General features: G+C 33.4%; 3 non-coding genes across 3 annotated transcripts; all 3 read right to left on the bottom strand.

The window, feature by feature from the left end:
* Positions 1 to 10,783: 10,783 nt before the first annotated feature.
* Trnaq-cug (transfer RNA glutamine (anticodon CUG)) lies at positions 10,784 to 10,855 on the bottom strand. The gene has a single exon. It is a non-coding gene; the product is annotated as a tRNA-Gln (tRNA).
* A 4,620-nt stretch (positions 10,856 to 15,475) lies between these two features.
* On the bottom strand, positions 15,476 to 15,547 carry Trnaq-uug (transfer RNA glutamine (anticodon UUG)). Its single transcript has one exon. It is a non-coding gene; the product is annotated as a tRNA-Gln (tRNA).
* A 1,647-nt stretch (positions 15,548 to 17,194) lies between these two features.
* Trnaq-uug (transfer RNA glutamine (anticodon UUG)) lies at positions 17,195 to 17,266 on the bottom strand. Its single transcript has one exon. It is a non-coding gene; the product is annotated as a tRNA-Gln (tRNA).
* Between the last annotated feature and the right edge of the window lie 3,593 nt (positions 17,267 to 20,859).

Below are 20,859 nucleotides of genomic sequence, written 5' to 3' on the forward strand. Positions count from 1 at the left end.
TTTTATACCGAAAACCTTACTTTCCTGTGAGATAGTATGGTTAAGGGTTGATCGAGTTAGGAAACCATTAGAAGCACCGTACTCAGGTCCTTATAAAGTTTTGACTCAATCAGATAAACACTTCCAGATCGATATGAATAACGGTACTCATGCACACGTATCAATCGATAGGTTAAAACCGTTTACAGAGTCAACTAGCAGTAATAGAACTAGGGTGACCGAGAAAGCACAGATAGGTACTACTAATTATAAGGATATCAGAACAGATGATACCGATAAAGTAGAGAGTAAAATTGCTGGTGACATGTATAAATTTAGATCAGGAAGGAAAGTGACATGGAAAAAGAAAAATGAATATTTTTATTTTTAAACAGAAGTAGACATAGTAGTAATTCTAAGGATATTAACTAACTCCGTTACTGGAGGGGACTCGTTTAGTGAAGCCAAGACTACTATTTCTCCATTACATGTCTCTTTGTCTCTACTCTTCCCTTTCCCCCCTTCCTTCCTTCCTTCCTTCCTCCTTCCTCAAAAATGTGACCAGAGGTTGTAACCAATCAGGATGGAGAAGAGTTCTGGTGGGAAAGACAAAAAGAGAGATACAAAAAGTGTTGGAAGCAAAAAGACGGAGACGCGAGTGGTTCCAGAGTCAGGGGACAAAAATGAAAATCACAAACTTTCTATAACCCGATACCATTTGTACGCTGAAATGAATATAAAACCGTTTCGTTTGAAAGTTCTTTTGTTTCTTTATTATTATTCCCATGTCGGTTTCTACTCCCGTCTTATTAATTTCGACGACTCCCCAAAAGGGGGACGCGCCGAAATGGTGACCTACCCAACAAGAATTACATTATGGTAACCGCCATGAATATACTTCCAAAATAAACTATTAAAATTGTTTAAAAAAATGATAGAAATATCATTTTTTATTTTTAAAAAATGTTCACAAAATGTTGGCAATAAAAAAATAATATTTCTATTATTTTTAAACAATTTTAATAGTTTATTTTGGCAGTATATTCCATAAAGAAAATAAACAACCCACCTTAAACAGAGAAATTACGAGTTTTGTATATGTTATTCACAGTTTTGTGTTAGGGTTGTCAAAAATTCCCCCCAAATTCTGACACTGCTAGTGGTGCTGTAAACGAAAATAACGTTTAAAATTGTGGCAAACGAGTAGTTTCCAAGATATGAAGAAATGTTAGTTTTAAAAAATGGGGGATCACTTTTCTATAAAAATTTAACGTAAAATGATCACCCACTTTATGGCCATCGTTTTTTGGGGGGCACTTTCTTTTAAACAAAGAGGCACTTCGCCTTGTTTGAGGAGAAAATGTAATTAAAAAAAAATTGCTCGTTGCCCATGTAAAAAAAAAGAAAAAAAATTGACCATAAAGTGGGTGGGCGGTTTAGATTAAATTATCCCCCCCCTTTTTTTTAACTAACATCTCTTTATATCTTGGAAACTACTAGTTTGCCATAATTTTAAACGTTATTTTCGTTTTCACCCCCCCCCCCCCAACCAATAAAAGTGGTAATTTAAAAGAATTTTTCGAGGGTGGACTAATTCTGCACATTTACCTTATTTTTTTATTTTATCGTTTTTTGTCATGTAATTTTCTGTTTTTTTTTTTTTTTGCATTAAGTCAAACATGGTACGATTTTCTTTTAAATTATTTCTTTAGGTATGTGAACTTCATTTTCGACCTGAAGACATACAGCGAGAGGCATCAGCATTTGATGAAAGGACTGGAAAGACAATTAGTGTTAAATTAAAAAATCCCTATCTTAAGGATGGTGCTATTCCTCGAATATTACCAAACTGTCCCTCCTATTTATCGTTATCAACCACTTTTAGAGAGTCTCCTAATGCAAAGAAAATGCATTTAGAAAATTCTGCTCTTAAGCGTGCATTATGTGAAAGTGTTGCTGACAAGTTAGAGTTACGGAAACGTAAAACTTTCCATGATATTGATGATTTAGAAAAAAAATTAATGTTTACAGATAAAAATTATTGGACTTCTATTAGGCAAGACAACACCATCATTATATGCCATATAAAGAGATGCCCATGTCCCAAAATAAAAATGTCTATGGTGATTGAACCGGACTTGGCCATTAGAGTATTCTGTAGTGATGTGGAAATGAGTGTTTTTTTTTTTTTTTTACATGGGGATCACCACTTATCAAGGCCTGGAGGCCACTCAGGGATAAGGGTTATTGCGTGTACAGTAATCAATGGGATAGTATTGTAGTAATCATTAGTATTGGAGATTTGATAGAGTGTCTTACTTAAGAGGGCGGTTTGTCAGGAATTTGTTTATGTTGGACTTGAAGACATCCAAGTTGTAGTCAGGTGGGAAACAGGCGAACGGAAGAAAGTTCCACAATCGTGCACTTCTGAGAAAGAAGCTTTGCTCATGGAATCTAGGTTTGGATTTAGGCACAGATAAAGAGTGGGGAAAATTATTGACAGTAGTTTCAGCCAGACGGTTGTTTATTATGAAAGATTGGCGAGGGGAGACAAGAGATTGGAGCTCAGATGAGCACTTGCCATGGAAGTAACGATAAAACAAAGACAGGCTCGCAACGTCTTTTCTGTGGGAGAGAGGCTGTAGGGAAGAGAAAAGGGCATCCTCCACTAAACCACGAAGTCTATTTTGTACTCTGTCAAGGCAGGATAGGCGGTTTTTAGCAACTCCTGTCCAGATGTGGCAGCATTACTCCATCCTTGGATGTACTTGGCTTTTATACGGATAGAGAATTGCATCAGTAGTGAGATATCTTCTGGAGCGGTAGAAGGATCCCACCATTTTCCCAGCATCCCTGGCAACAGACCTGATGTACGTGTTCCATTTCAGATCAGGAGTAAAGGTCAAACCCAGAAGCTTGTCAAAACATGGAGTCTTCCCATCCATTTCAATTGATGCCAGATGGGGATCAGAGCGTTGATGATGTAAAGATAGAAGCTTGGTTTTGGATGCATTAAAAATGACCAGCCACATCTTCCCCCATTGTACCACATGCACAAGATCAGAGGAGTAAGAATTAGAGAGAACTTTGTCATTTACGGCCTTTGATGTTTTGCCATAGGTGGTTGTGTCATCAGCATAGATGTCAGCGAATGATTTAAGCATGTGTTTTGGGAGATCATTGATGTAGATCAGGAAGAGAGTTGGGCCCAGGATGGACCCATGAGGGACTCCAGCATTAATACTGTGGGCCTCTGATTTCTGTCCATCAACCACTACTGGTATGACCCTATCAGAGAGAAATGATTTAATGATTGAGAAAACAATTCCAGTGATACCGTAGCTGGAAATGCTGTGAAGTAGGCCCTTATGCCATACCTTATCGGAGGCCTTCGATATGTCAAGAGCAATTGCCCTGGAAATTAAGCCTTTGTCAAGAGATTCACTAATCCTATGAGATATAACCGTTAGCACATCTGCTGTAGATCTTACAGAGCGGAAACCATATTGCATGTCACTAAGAAGGTTGTTTCAGTTGAGGTGGTTGACTACTTCTTTATTTAATATGGATTCCAGCAACTTACTCGTGACACACAGGAGACTTATTAGTCTGTACTGAGAGGGGGATGATTTTCACCTGAATTCTTAAATACAGAGCATACTGATGAGGTTTTCCAGGGTGTTGGAAAGCACTTCTCCTTAAGGCAACGCTTAAACAGTTTTGTAAGTATGGGGGCAAGTTCTGGTTGGAGCTTTTTCAGCACTATAACTGGAATACCGTCAGGGCCAGTTGCTTTACTGGAATCAAAATTCTTGATTAGCTTGGCGACATCATGCACAGATATTTGTATGTTGCAGAGCGTGTTGTCTGTTATAGGAGGTAATATGGAGAGTTGATGGCCTTCGTCACATAGGGTAGAATTAGCTGCAAAGTTCTTGGCAAATAGTTTGGTCTTGTTTGATGCTGATGAGATGACCTCAGGTCCATTGATGATAGTTGGGATAGAACGCACGCTTCTGTTCAAGATCCTGTTTGCTATTTGCCAAAACTGGTGGGAACCAAGCCGCTGCTCAGCTTCTTTAGATTTAACGGCCAGAGCATATAGCTCTCTTGCATTTTTTATTACTCTTTTACTGTGGTTGCTGGCAATCCTGAAAGCAGCTTTAGTCTCAGTACATCTATTACGTTGGTAGCTATGGAAAAAGTGATTTCTGTGCGCGATGGCAGCAGCACATTCTGGGGAGAACCATGGCTGACTGTTAGGTTTTTGTTGGAATTTTTTGGATTGTATGAATCTGTCTATGCCTACAATTAACCATTCGGTCAGGTCTGATACTATAGAGGACACATCCTTTTTAAACATGGAATGCAGAGGTAGGTCAGATATGAATGCATGGAAGCTATCCCAGTCAGCCATAGAGTATCGATATACAGTACGGTGGAGAGGTACATCTGAAGACTTATAACATTTCATTTTTATCTTAACTGCTATAACAGAGTGGTCGGAGGATCCCAGAGGAGATAGAATAGAACATGAACACAGCTCAGGGGAAGTTGTGAGGAAAAGGTCTAGAAGGCTTGCATACTGACCGGTAGTATCGGGCACACGGGTGAGTTCGTGAACAATCTGAGTGATGTCATAGGCAATGGCAAAATCATGACAGAACCTCCCCTCATCATCAGTTTTATTTGAATGGGTCAGCCATTCCACATTATGAACATTGAAGTCACCGCAAATGTGAATGTTAGCCGAAGGATGAGCAGACAGGATGTTGTCTATTTTCTCAGATATGCTCTTAAAGATAGAAACCTTACTGTTGTGGGGGCAATAGAGGGCAAATATAAATGCGGTGGTGTAAGCTAGTGCAACCTGGAAGCACATATAAGGTAAATTAGGGTCTTTTCTGGAGATATCCCTACCACATTGAAAGCCATCTTTGATGTAGGCACATATTCCATACCCATGGCGATCTTGGGGGTCAGATTTAGATAGTAAGTTAGAGTATCCTTTAATTATGAATTCGTCTAGGGAAGTGGTTGGCCCTATGCCAGTTTCACTTTGAAAGAATATGTCCGGTTTCGTCTCCTGTAATTGTGTTTCAACCTCTGGAAGGTTGGAACATAGACCCCCGATGTTGGAGAAGGAGACCTGGTAGTAGGGGTCTACATTGGAGGATGGGGTTCTAGGTTTATTCAGGGTTTTTTTTTGAGATTTGTCATGTTGAGGTTTTGGGATTTGTGGAGCAGGTCGGTAGACTTAGTTGGAGCAGGACAGAGAGGGAAAAGTAAGAGAGAAAAAGACAAGAATTTTTTTTTTTTTTGTAGCACATGATAAGGTAAAGCCGTAACAATTACCCACTAGTATGGCATCGAGAGGCCCTACCAGAAACTACTGCATGGTCTAGAATCCATTCACCAAATGGCAATACAACAGCCTCGGTACTTTGCATCTGCTGATAGGACAGCCTCCTTAGTGGTTAATCCAAGGTTCGGGTCCCTGACTATCAGGTGTATAATGTCAGCTCAGATGAAACGTTTATCTCCAGCACTCTTACTAATGACATGACCACAAGGATAGACATAGAAACAAAAATTTTCCGACATCTCAGGCTACTGTTCACAAAGTCCTACCGACCTGGAAAGCAGCTTTTTCTTCACCCTTTGTCAGAAAAATCACTTATTTGAATGAGGATTGAAGGACAAAGAAGGAGAAGCGAGAGTTACTGAAGCTGCGATAACACATCCACATGCATTAAAAAAAAAAAAAAAAAAGGTGAGAAGGACTTATTAATATCTACTTATTATAAGTCCGTTGCCTCATTCCCAGCTTAGGATAGTATTTGAAGATAGTCTCCCCTCCCATGTTAATGCATGGATACTTTTTGCCTTTATCTAGGTCGAGATGGGATGTTTGATTGTTCCAGCTCCACCCCATAATAAATATGCTATAATGGAACTTTTATCAAATTGAAAAAGTCTACTTATTTTTAACTCGTTTAAAAATCTGGTTAAGAAGTAATACCTTTAGGATTTTGTATTAACTTTAGACTAGCTTGAAGTAATGCATACTTTAGAAGGAAAAAAAAAAATAGAAAATACTCTGCAGATTTTGATGGAAAACATGAAAAAAATGGACATCGAAGAACAGGAAATGAAAACTTCTAATATAAGTTCTTTATTAAAATTAATCTTATCATTTTTGCTATTAGTGTAAGATGAATCATTTAAATATTTTAAAGCCATTAAATTCATATATGAGAAATTAACATAATAACAATAAATAAGGTTAATTATTCGAGTGAAATGATGGTATTTTCTTCCTTATTATATAACTGCTCCCCTAGAGGGTATAGACTGTTAAGAGACTGAAGTTAAAGTCCAATCTAAACAAATTCAAAGTGCAAGGGACAGGAAAGCGGTTCGATCAGTACACACACAGACACGGTGACACGCCACCAACACGAACCAGTGTACACAATTACCAACCGGCCGTTCTTTCCTCACTCCTTGCCTTCCAAAACGACCTGAATTTATAGTTGTCGAAGACCAACTGATTTGCATATATGCACAAGATTTTGCGAGAGTTTCCGAGATCATACCATTACAAAACGCCGTCGGCGCCATCTTGGAATTCTTTTCTTATCCTAGTTTCGCAGCGATGACAAAGCACACACGCACACCTAGGTCGTTTGAACGGTAAGCCCTCATTTTGACAGCTTTCGCCATAGAGACAATAAAGATGTAATTTTACCATGTTATTCAACCATTCGAAGATTAACCTTATCAACTTCTATGAATCCTGTCATTGAACAACACGATAACAATTTTCTCATGTATATTAAAAGTAAGTTCAAGTTACTAATGCAGAATGACATCACAGTATCTTTACTTGTTGATGAAATACATCTCAAACCTTATCTTGATTATAAAGGTCGTAATATTGTTGGCTTAGCTAACAACAGCAATGAACCTGCCACAAGTGCATTTGCGTTTATGCTTAGCAGTATATTCTCACAATATAAGGATGTTGTGCATGTTATGCCAACTAAATGTCTTCTAGCTGAGAACTTATTTGACATGATTAAACGTGTAATTATTGGCTTAGAAAATATAGGGTTTAAGGTATTATCTGTTATAAGAGATAATAATGCAATAAATAAAAAGCTATGTCTTTGTTTTGTAGCTCATCAAAACTTTCAATTGTATATCCCCATCCAGTTAGAACGTCTAGCCCTCTTTTCTTATTCGACTCAGTGCATATATTCAAATGCATTAGAAACAATTGGCTTGGCCAAAAAGATGAACGTAAATGCATGATGTTCCCAAAGTTTTGTTATAATGGAAATCATGAATTAGATAACATCCAAAGTGCTCCATTTTCTAGTTTACATAAACTTTATGTCTTAGAATCCCAATCACTTGTGAAATATTGCTATAAGTTGACTTCAAAAGCTCTTTCTCCGACTACTTTTGAAAGGCAAAATGTTAATTTGGTTTTGCAAATTTTCAACGAATATACTATTCAAGGTTTGCTAACCTTAGGAAAACAGGAATGCTTGACAAATTATGCAGAAATCGCAGAATACATTCAAATATTTTATATTTGGTGGACAATACTGAATGTGAAAACACCATATAAAGGTTGTCGACTTCGTAATAAATATGCTAATCCACTTACATTAAATAGTGATAATTATAGTTTCCTAAATGTGTTATGTGACTGGTTAGAAACTTGGAATAGCATTCCTGGAAGAACTGGTAAGTTAACAAAGGAAACATATACTGCTTTGCACCATACTACTTACACAATTTTAGAATTGATTAAATATTGTATAAATGTACTGAACATGGTGTATATATTACCAGGAAAGTTTCAGACAGATAACCTTGAGGCAAGGTTTGGTCAGTATCGACAACTTAGTAGAGATCTGTATAATATATCGATACGTCAGGTGTATGAATGTGAAAAAAAAACTCAGATTAATAATCAAACTATTGAATTGAAAAATTTTAAAGAAACTAACTGGGATGAATTGACAAGGGAGCAAGAGTTACATGTTTATAAATTTAACATAGATGTAACAGAAGATGATGTTAATCAATGCAAGGAAGTACTTCCTGTTATATTATACTTAACAGGTTATTGCTGTCATGCAGTTTTCAAAAAACTGAAATGCAATAGCTGCAAAAGTTTAATATACTGGAGAGAGGCTGTTGAAGAAATAGCTGAATTAAACAGCTACTTTGAGAATATTAACAGATGTTCTCTGCTATACCCAAATGATATAACTAATAATTTTGTCTTATATAATTATATAAACAAACTTAAAAAATGCGATTCTTTTTTACATTCGATTCATCAGAGAAAATTAGCCATGTACATGAGTTTAAATATTTTGGCCGATCAAAATTGATTATTCCATGTTGACTCTTGTGATGAGGGTCACACTATTACGCAAATTGAAAGAATGCTGATATGGAGTTCATCGAATTCCCTTATAAACAATTTTTGTCGCAAAGAGAATGACAATATTAGGTTAAACCAATTTTTTGTTCGTTTTTCAGTTAAACTAATTTATTGTTCGTTTTTCAGTTAAACCAATTTATTGTTCGTTTTTCATGTAAACTAATTTATTGTTCGTTTTTCATGTAAACTAATTTATTGTTCGTTTTTCATGTAAACTAATTTATTGTTCGTTTTTCAGTTAAACCAATTTATTGTTCGTTTTTCAGTTAAACTAATTTATTGTTCGTTTTTCAGTTAAACCAATTTATTGTTCGTTTTTCATGTAAACTAATTTATTGTTCGTTTTTCATGTAAACTAATTTATTGTTCGTTTTTCATGTAAACTAATTTATTGTTCGTTTTTCAGTTAAACCAATTTATTGTTCGTTTTTCAGTTAAACCAATTTATTGTTCGTTTTTCAGTTGAACTAATTTATTGTTCGTTTTTCAGTTAAACTAATTTGTTGTTCGTATTTCAGTTAAACCAATTTATTGTTCGTTTTTTAGTTAAACCAATTTATTGTTCGTTTTTCAGTTAAACTAATTTGTTGTTCGTATTTCAGTTAAACCAATTTATTGTTCGTTTTTCAGTTAAACCAATTTATTGTTCGTTTTTAAACTAATTTATTGTTCGTTTTTCAGTTAAACTAATTTATTGTTCGTTTTTCAGTTAAACTAATTTATTTTTCGTTTCTCAGTTAAACTAATTTATTTTTCGTTTTTCAGTTAAACTAATTTGTTGTTCGTATTTCAGTTAAACTAATTTATTGTTCGTTTTTCAGTTAAACCAATTTATCTTTTTTTTTCAGTTTTGATTTTTAAAATATTGTTTTTTTTATTTAAAAAATATTTATTGTTCATTTTTATTTATTTCTATTGAATAAACTTCAGTTTCATACAAATCAAATCGTATTCTTTTTCTTTTTAAACTTTTTAACAACTTTTCTCCCTTTCAATTCGTTTTTTATTATTAATATTTTTAATATTGGATGAGTTTCAGTACAAAGTATCATGTTTATCTTTGTTAATCCAATTTTGAAGTTTTCTAACGCTTTCTGTAAAAAATGCCTGCTCATTATCGACAGTCTGTGTTCTACTTATCTTGCTTGCTAGGACCTATGGCGATGACGTCATTTTTCAGCTGACATGCCATCTATGACGTCACGGTTTCATCCACTCTAGGATTCTTCCGGCATAAGCCTGAAGAATCCTAGAGTGGATGAAACGCGGAATATTCAGTGTAGCTTAATCACCATATATATTTTATGACTTACTAACTAGCTCTACCTACGTATTGAGACTGGTGAAGTAAATACTTAAAGTTTACGCATAAATTTATACTTTCGTATATTAATTTTTGTGAGTAAATAAAGTAGTTATATTTTTTTTTTTTCAGGAACCTTATGAGAAATCAAGCCTTTATCTCGTATTCTCGTATTCTCGTATTCTTGTATTCTTGTATTCTCGCATATTTTATGAACTTGATTTATGAAAATTAGTTTCGTATATAAATTTTGATTTTTAAGTTGTTTGAAATGCCGTTGTCGTTTTTGCCCGGTGCGATATCTTCACACGTTCGTTTTATACGATAAGTAGCAACTTATCTATATAAATAAAACAGTTGATGTATGTATGTGTGTCTATGTGTATGTAAATATTTAATTGATAAACTCATAGACTACTGGTCGCATAACACGTAAACTAACAGAAAATAATAATCATACACTAAGAATGGTTTATAACGAGCAAAATCTTTGTTTAGATAAATGGAAAACACGTACCGAAACATGTCTGCAAGTTGAAATGTAAGATCTTTCTTTCAATTTGCACACATATTTGTATTAGTTTTACGCATGCGCAAATACAGTAATGACTAGAAGTGGTTTAATTTTAAAACTTCCGTGTTTATCTGTCAGGATAGCTCATTTGGTAGAGAACGTGGCTGGAATGCTAAATGTTTTAGTTTCGAGTCTAGCAGATGGCACCCAAATCATTTTTTAATCTTTTGAAATCAGTACTATATATTATTGGGTACAATATAATATTCAATAGAGAAATGGCTCTGTAATAATAGATACGAAATATGCACGAATTAAAAATATTAAAACGTATTTTACGAACGGAAATGTCGTGCGCCACTTACTGCGACTAGTTTAATTATATATAAAAAAAGACAAATATTAATCTTTAAAAAAAAATTACATTATTCTATGGGAGAATGTGTATGTTTGGTATGATCATGATTTTTATGAAAAATGTTGAGACCAAAGAATTAAATAAACAAAATCAAAGGCGATTAGGTTCTACCGAGATTTGAACTCGGATCGCTGGATTCAGAGTCCAGAGTGCTAACCATTACACCATAGAACCTGACTACTGTAGGCTTTCTATATTGATATATATTTATTTTATATATCGACGTTTTGTTTCAACATGTTTTGATAATCACATTTAAAAACTAAATTTAGAAATAGATTTTGACAAATGCTTTCTTACTCTACAATACTCAAATATGCGACTTACCCCTTGTGCTTGTGTGTGTGTGTGTGTGTGTGTGTGTATCGTTATGCTTATATATATATATATATATATATATATATATATATATCTTTGTATATATATGGATGTATAAATGTATACACATGTGTATATATATATATCTGTGTGTGTATATATATGGATGTATAAATGTATACACATGTGTATATATATACATGTATCGTTTGTGTGTGTGTATATCGTTACGCTTATATATATATATATATATATGTGTGTGTGTGTGTGTGTGTGTATGTATATATATACATGTATCTATAGAATTTCTATTATATATATATCTGTGTGTGTGTGTAAAAGTAATGGAAATAGTATTCCAACGAAATAAAGAAAGATAAAAGGAATTTGTTTTGTTTATTTTCATCTCTCTCTCTTTCTCTCTCTCTCTCTATATATATATATATATATATATATATATATATATATATATATATATATATATAGTAGGTGCCATCGGTTATGGTAGGCAAATTATGATGAGTTAAGAGCAAAATAAATTCATTGATTGATATAATAATTAAATGAATGATTTTGTGCTACGAAACAGATACTATCAAGAATTGTAAATGTCAACTGAATTACAAGAATAAATTGTAACATAATCAACATCATGAAATTTGGAATATTTTTTTTTTTTTTTTTTTTTTATTACATTTTCACCCCAAACAAGGCAAATTGCCACTTTGGTGTAGGGGGCTACTGTCAGGGGCAACAACTACTGGGGTACTATGTAGGGATTTGGGCAGCAAGGTGTCGGTTCACGTTACACTTGAACTTCTGCACGTCAGTACTGTTGGGGAAGCAGGGACCTAGAATGGAATTCCAGAGTCTTGCGGTTCTGGGGAAGAAACTATTGGAGTAAAAAGATCTTTTACATCTAGGGACCTCTACAGTGTGGGGGTGGGATCTAGTAGCCTGTCGGGTTTGTCGAGGGTGCTCGCGTCGTGGGGGCACAAGTGATTGCAGTTCGTCAGAGCATTCACCACTAAAATACTTGTAGAAAAGGCAGAGGGATGCAACATTTCGTCGATGGGACAGAGGCTGAAGCTTAGATGCCAGTTCAGGGCCTATCAGGTTTGCGACTCTCTTTTGAACCTTGTCAAGGAGCGAGAGACTAGTAGCAGATGCACCAGCCCAGATGTGGCAGCAATACTCCATACATGGGCGAATGGTGGCCTTATAGAGGTACAGGATACTTTCGGGTGTTAGTAGTTTTCTAGCACGGTAGAGAGAGCCTACCTTTCTTGCAGCGGCCCTGGCAATGCCTTCAATGTAATTGTTCCAACTCATGTTTCCTGTGAACGTTAGGCCAAGGAGTTTGAAAGATGGACTCTCAGATAAAGAGTCGTTGGCCATTGCTATGGGTGGTAGAGAGGGTTTCTTGTAATTATTGAATGAAACTAGTTTAGTCTTGGCAGCATTGAACGCGACCAACCACTTTTGTCCCCATTCCACTACAGATTGGAGGTCTTCCTCTAGTGTTTCTGCCATTTCTTTAGAAATGTGTTCATTCGTCTTCCTGTCGTGTCTGCCATAGAGTGTAGTGTCATCAGCATATATACCCATCTCAGAGGCAATGTTGTCGGGGAGGTCATTTATGAATATCAGGAACAATAGAGGTCCAAGGATAGAACCCTGGGGCACTCCCGCATTTATATCATATTGTTTAGATGTGCGACCGTCGAGGACTACCTGGATTTTTCTCTTATCTAAGAAGGATTTAATTATGTTAAGTATTCTACCAGTGATATATATAGACTTTTGTCATTTATTTATTATATATATATATATATATATATATATATATATATATATATATATATATATATATATATATATGTAAAAATATTTTTAACCTTTTTAAATAAATAAGAATGTAAATATACTAAATACTAATCATAGTGGGGTGATAAGTAGTTAAATAGATTAATCCTAATCTTATAAATACAAGACTGATAAATTAAAAAATGTATCCATTTTAAATGTGGAAATTGATGAATCGCACAGGTAAGAAATTCATTTTTATAGTATGAAAATGTTAGTAATTGCAATTAAGAATAGGAAATTGGATCAAATTTTTGTAACATGTCTTCTTCCTAAGATTAAGGGTGGTGGTGTTTGATCAACACTGCTGGGGAGCCATGATGTAATATACTGTTTTGTTTTTAAATCCCCGAAACAGTGTTTCATGGTAAACAACAGATGCTCCCTTGAAAAATAAATTATTAGTACTATAGCAAATTCGAGAGCGAGTGATTACAGGTGATTAAATGACTTACTGACTAGATGGTTTTATAACGAATGATAAAAAATACTTTTTTCTATAGTTTTAAAGGTTAAAAACTTCAAAGACATTATATATATATATATATATATATATATATATATATATATATACTAGTAAGCCGCTCAGCCACTTAAATATATTTTGATTAATACAGATTTCATATTTGTTATTATATTACGTTGGACCCAATATATAATTATGATTTTAGAAGTTTTATGAATGTACGGAAGCTATCCCAGTCAGCCATAGAGTATCGATATACAGTACGGTTAGGAGTTGTTTTATATTCATAATTTTTTTTTTTCTTTTGAATTAAATATTTTTTTATAAAAATTTTCCTTCGAAATAAAATATTTTTAAAAACACTTTTTTTCTTTTTGATATATATTTTTTAATAAAAATTTTCTTTTGAATAAAATATATTTAAAAAATCTTTTTAATAAAATATTTAAATAAAACATCCCTTTTGAATAAAATATTCAAATAAAAATTTACTTTGGAGTATAAGATTAAAAAAAATGAATAAAATATATTTTTAAAAAACTTTTTAATAAAATATTTAAATAAAACATCCCTTTTCAATAAAATATTCAAATAAAAATTTACTTTTGAGTATAAGATTAAAAAAATTGAATAAAATATGTTTTAAAATAAAAAATTTTCTTTTCACTAAAATATTTTTAACTAACAATTTTCTTTTCAATAAAATATTTTTAACTAAAAATTTTCTTTTCAATAAAATATTTTTAACTAAAAATTCTCTTGTCAATAAAACATTTTAAATAAAAGTGTTCGTTTCAATAATATAGTTTGTTTTAAATAAAAAGTTTCTTTTAAATAAAATATTTTTTAATAAAAAATTTCTTTTGAATAAAATATTTTTATATAAAAATTTTATTTTGAATAATTTTTTTTAATAATAACATTACACCATCATCTTTTTTTTTTTTCGTTTCAGTTTTCTTCAGGCGACCATTTTTGTTTCTTACTTCGAAGAATAACTCCACAGAGGCAAAACACTTTTGAAGACACGAATTCGCAAGTTAAAACATTTAACTTGGAATGGATTCCTCGATTCAGTCAGTCTTGCAGAAACGTGCGTTGCGCTTCCGCGTGCTTCATAGCTGTTGGTGGCCTCCTGAGCAATCCTTCTTGACCGAGGCAATTCAAGAATTTAGTAGAGTAGCGGTTATACATATCGCTACAAAGTGGAAATGTTCAATATAGTTCATAGTTCATGATAGAAATTAAACCAAAACATTATTTTCTTCATTCAGATTATCAAACTGGAGATTAATTCAAGCTCCCCACAAAGGGGATTCAACCAAAGAAGCCCTTATTCAACCAAAGAGTTCTCATGAATGATATTTATGGAGAAATAGTGGGAAAATTCCCTTAATTAAAGACGAGTATTACACGTCTTAGACGACAACGCAAGGTGACCCGGCGTTGTCCGGGATTGAATGACAATCAAGAAAGATTCCACACTTCTAATATTTTTATTCTCATCGAAATTGATGAAATTGCCCATTCTTGAATCAAATCGATTAATTGCATGCTCTAGTCAGGGACCCATCGCAGTGCACCGGGAGAAAGTTTCACATGTCTCCCCACAATAACTTAATCCACAATACATTGTAGTCTACATCGCGCTGTAGAGAACCTACTGTTGGTTTTTTAAAATGTTTTTTTTTTTTTATATATTGGCTTGAATTAAAGTTTAAAATGCAAAAGTCAAGTATCATGTTTTAATTGTGCTCTAAACAAAAACATCTATTTCGAACGCGCCCCTAAAAAAAAAGGCCTACTATTGATTTCATGTTCCGAGACCTTCTACTTGTGCGGTAATAAAACTTCTAAAATGTACTTAACTTTGCCAACAATCGAATTGTTTTTGCATCGAATTTTTCGATTATCGATTTCTATTACTTATCAATGGCATTCCAATACAAGACATATCTAAGAACACTCCCAGACGCATAACGTACATGTGATGTGAGCCGCTTCGGAGTCACACAAACAAATTGACTTTAATAACTAAGTAGAGAAGAAATAGAGGTTTGTGCTCGAGGTCACATATCGTTGGTAACAAAAATCGTGATTTAATTCATAAATTACAAAATAATTATAAAAAAGGCTTACTTTTTAGGTTCTACCGAGATTTGAACTCGGATCGCTGGATTCAAAGTCCAGAGTGCTAACCATTACACCATAGAACCTGACATAATTTAGTGGCCGCTGATTTATTTATCCACTTCTCGCATTCTAATGTTTCATCTGACAAACATTTTGTTTTCTTTCTTATTCGCACACCCAAACCTGTTTCGTTATAATCTGTCCGTGTCAATAAGTTTTAACTAAATGTTACTTAACAATGCGATATTGATCACAAAATGAACTAATTTGCATATTGATTTTTATACATACATTTTATTAATTAACTATTGTTTGTTATTTTTTTTTATTCCATGATTGCTTGGATTTTCGTATAAAAATACTTGTGTTATTTGGATTAGTGTTCTCAATTTGAGTGTTATTTTCTCAACCTTTTGACCGATCTAACCTTCTAATGTAACTTGTCGAACCCGGGAATCTTTTTGTCGAACTCAGAAATCTTCCAAGTCGCATTCGCCCTTCCAGTTGAAAATCTTAGGAACTCATTACACGAATAGACACAATTACCCCCCCCCTACACAACGACGCCAATTCTAAAAAAATAATAAAAAGTCTGGCACGAATTGTAACTTATTCCTTTCCATAACTTAACGACGCAAGTCTCAAAAATCGCATTTTAATCTCTCCACTTCACAACGACGACAATTTTCATAAAGTTCGACCCTAGTCTGATTTTAATCTCTCCGTTTCACGATGACAGTTTTCATAGCTCAACGAATTTTCACAAAGTCCGAATTTCGAATGCGTATTTAAAATTCTCCGTGGTATGATGAATTTTCACAAAGTCCGCCTTTCATTTGGGTCGCATCATCTTTACTTTTGTTCGTGCCAAAATAGCATGTAATCCAATTAGAAAACAAAATAATTGATAGTGTGCGCACGACTTTTTACATTCGCCTTGTTCTCTTCACTGTCAACCACTCGATCCGTTGTCCTCTCCAATTCTGTCTTTTATAACGTCTTTTTGAATCGTTGAGGTTTCTGATGTATGCAAATAAATTCTCAAACTACAGATTTAGCTCTGTTGGGCGAGGTTTTCTTTATATAGACATTATACATATATGTATGATATGTACATATATGTATGCAAATGAATTCATCTCAAACTACATATTTAACTCTGTTGAACGACCTTCAGAAAAGTTCGCAAGCCTTTTTATTTTTTAACCTTTTAAATTCATCATGTTACACAAATTTGGTCAATGTGTGTGTGTGTGTGTGTGTGTGTGTGTGTGTGTGTGTGTGTGTGTGTGTGTGTGTGTGTGTGTGTGTGTGAGAGAGAGAGAGAGAGAGAGAGACAAAAAGTATGTACTCCAAAATCTAAGGTGTTGTTTATACCGGCTATTTCTTTAAGCATGTTAAAATGTTCAATACTTGACAGCACCTATTTTGTGGGGCAGAAACATCTATATATTAATAGAATTGCGTGTGTGTTATTTATTTCGTGTGCCAGGTTTACATCCGAGTGATGCTTAATCAGAAAGCGGGTTGTATTACTGGATGTTGGAGGCAGAGATAAAACATTTTTTCACTAAGTCGATATTATTCACTAAACTAAGAGAAAGATATATCGAAGGGCAAAGAACAGTTTTGTTAAACATAAACATAAGTTGAATATAAGTATTACAGAGACTGTTAGGAATGATGATAATCGCATATTAGACAAAAAAAAAAAAAAAAAATGAAATACCAGGTTCTACCGAGATTTGAACTCGGATCGCTGGATTCAAAGTCCAGAGTGCTAACCATTACACCATAGAACCACACATCACACTGAGTTATTCATCAATATCTAATGAGTACGCCTCTACTTATATTTCTTTCTTTGTACGGACGTGTGTTAGTTTCTGTGTGCGTGTGTCTGTTCATTTGCGGTGACAATTCGTTATCTATAATATAAATCTCACCTGTCTGTTTAAATGTATGTATGTATGTATGATTAAATGTATGTATGTATGTAGGTAGGTATGCCTAAAACGTTCGGCAGATGCTACGGATTTTCACGATCTCGGTATCATTTTGAAGCTCGACGTCTCAGACGACAAATATCGAAAAATTAGCCAAAAACAGTAATTCCTTCACCGTCAAGTAGGCACTTTTCTACGAGAAGGGAAGGGGTCGATTTTTTTGCGAGCCATTTTTGCAAGTCATCGTATCGATTACTTTCACACTTTTTTTTTTTTTTTGCTCAACACAAACACCCGGGCAAGGCACCCAGGCTAGTATATATATATATATATATATATATATATATATATATATATATATATATATATATATATATATATAGTCTTTGAAGTTTTTAACATTTGAAACCACACAAAAAATTATTTTTTATCATTCATCAAAAAAAAACATCTAGTCAGTAAGTCATTTAATCACCTGCAATCACTGCATCAACTCTCAAATTTACTATAATACCAATTTTTATATTTTTTAAGGGATCATCAGTTGTTTACCATGAAACACTGTTTCGGGGATTTAAAAACAAAACAGTGTATTACATCATGGCTCCCCAGCAGTGTTGATCAAACACCACCACCCTTAATCTTAGGAAGAAGACAAGTTACAAAAATTCTTTTCCCAATTTCCTATTCTTTGTTTCATTTTGAACAGTCGTGGTTTATTAAATTTGTGGGGTCTGCATACGCGCCTAGCCCCCAAAGTATAGAAATAAAAAGAGTAAAAAAATCTTTTACAGGAGTTTTTGGTATAGGTGCGCATAAGAATACTATGATAAGTATGTTTTAGCTTGAACATGGATGGTATAATAAAACTGTGGAGTCAAAGTTCACGCCTGGCCTAAACAGAATTTAAATCTACCACAAACTTTAACAAAGACTTTCGATATCTATCCACGTAAGTACATTTTGATACGTTGGTTTCAGTTTGAAGAAATATGGTATAATAAAATTATGCGTCTGCCTTCGCGCCTGACCTCCATCTGGAGGATGAAAATATGTAACAAAGTTTAGCAAGTTTTTTTTTCATATAGATCCACATAATAATATTGTGATAAGTATGTTTCAGTTTAAACAGGTGTGGTTACCGTGTGGTATAATAAAATTGTGGAGTCTATCTGGTTTTCATAGAATGGTTTTTATTTATTTGTTTATTTATTTATTTATTTTTACTAAAATATAGTTTAAAAAGGGTCAGTTGTTTGTGAGCAATATAGAAAGCAATTTAGGCGATAGGAATAGGACTTGACCAATATTTAAATAATCTATATAATAAAGCTGACCATCTGTGTGTGTGTGTGTGTGTGTGTGTGTCATCATAATCTTTTGACATTATAAAAATTTATCATTATAATTATTTGTCATTATAATTATTTGACATCATAATTATTTATCATTATAACAATTTGTCATTGCAAGTTTTGACATAATAATTATTTGCCATTATAATTATGTGCCATTATAATATTTTGAATATAGTGTGTGTGTATGTGTGTGTGTGTGTGTGTGTGTGTGTGTGTGTGTGTGTGTGTGTGTGTGTGTGTACACGAATAGGCTCCTATGTGGTTTATTGTTGTACAAACCGACCACATACGATGATAGAAGAGGTGTCAAGGATCTGAAATGGATATGTTAAAATCACCCCATATGTGCGGGATTTCCTTTTAATTTTAATTTGCACTATCAATCTATCTATCTGTCTAATCTCTCTTTTTTTCTCTCCGCCTCTCTCTTTCTATATATATCTATATAATAAAGCTACGTCTGTGTGTGTGTCTGTACACGAATAGGCTCCTATATAGTTGACTAATATACAAAACTGACTACATACAATGATAGAAGACGTATCGAGGATCAAAAACGTTAATGATACATTTTGAACAGTTGGTTTATTGAAATTACGGGGTCTGCGTTCGCGCCTGGTCTCCAAAGTATGGAAATAAAGAAAAATAAAATTTTTACGATCGTTACTGATATAGATGCGCATAAAAATACTTCGATAAATATGTTTAAGCTTGAACAGGGGTGGTATAATAAAATTGTGGGGTCTGCGTTCGCGCCTGGCTTTGCATAAAATGGAAATATGTCACAAACGAATACTTTTGATATCCGCGTACTTTGATAATTATGTTTCGGTTTGAAAAAGTATGGCATGATAAAATCATGGGGTCGTCGGTCGCGCTCGACCTCCAGAAAATGGAAATATGTCACAAAGTTTAACAAGGTTTTTAATATAGATCCACATAAGAATAGTTTGAGAAGCGTGCTTCAGTTTGAAAAGGTGTGGTATAACAAATTATAGGGTCTGCCTTTTATTGAATGGTTTTTATTTATTTATTTTTTTTTTTTTTTACTTACTAAAATATAGTTTAAGAAAAATAAGTTGTTTGTGAGTAACGTTGCGACCAATTTGGGTGACCGAAATAGGATTTGACAAATATTTAAATAATTTATGATAAAAATGCAAGGGTTAAACTATTTGATATCATTTTCTGTCTGTGTGTATTTTTGTCCTCTTTAAATAACTGATTTTTTTTAATATCAAAGGCGTTTTCATTTTTTATCATAAATGATTAAAATATTGGTCAAGTCCTATTTCAGTCACCTAAATTGGTTTCGAAAATACTCCCAAACAAACTATTTAAAAAAAATAAAAATGAGTTTGGCATCTTTACTGTTTCTTCTGGAATTAATTTTCAGTCGAAAAAAAGGCCGTAACTTACTTGGGTTAATATTTGAATTCAACCAATAAGAGTGGCTGTTTTAAAACAATGCATTGAACTAATCAACCAATGAGGAGACACGATTCAATTTGTCTAGTTTCTCACACATATAGTTGTCATCAAAAACAATTAGTCACGCGTCTTAACTAGCCCGTTCCGTTGGATTTAAAAAAAAAAAAGAAAAAAAAAGAAAAGAAAATTGTCATTTCTTTAGTGTGTTTCAAAATCACATTATTTGCGTCTTACAGGTAGAGGTACGCAACCATACCATAACAGTTTTTGAATAGTTTGAAACAAGATTTTGCATCTGTCATTTTCCCATGAATATAATTGTTATTGTCAGCTATTTTTTTAAGTAAATAAAACGAAAATTTCCCTTGGTTATTTATTTACAAGCAGATAATCCGACGTTGTCCCGTCGTAAAATACGCTTAAATATGATTTTTTAATTCATGCAGGTTCCGTATTTATTAGAATAAAGCCAATTTTTTGTTGATTATTATATTGTACCCAGTATGTAGTAATGATTTCAAAAGTATATATATATATATATATATATATATATATATATATATATATATATATATATATATATATATATATAGAAAGAGAGACAATTAGCAGTATTTTCTCTACCGCTCTCCCTCAAACCAAGACTGTACCCTAATAAAC

This window comes from Euprymna scolopes, chromosome 7, assembly GCF_053919585.1.
Source record: "Euprymna scolopes isolate OS-2025 chromosome 7, ASM5391958v1, whole genome shotgun sequence".
NCBI classification, from domain to species: Eukaryota; Metazoa; Mollusca; class Cephalopoda; order Sepiida; family Sepiolidae; genus Euprymna; species Euprymna scolopes.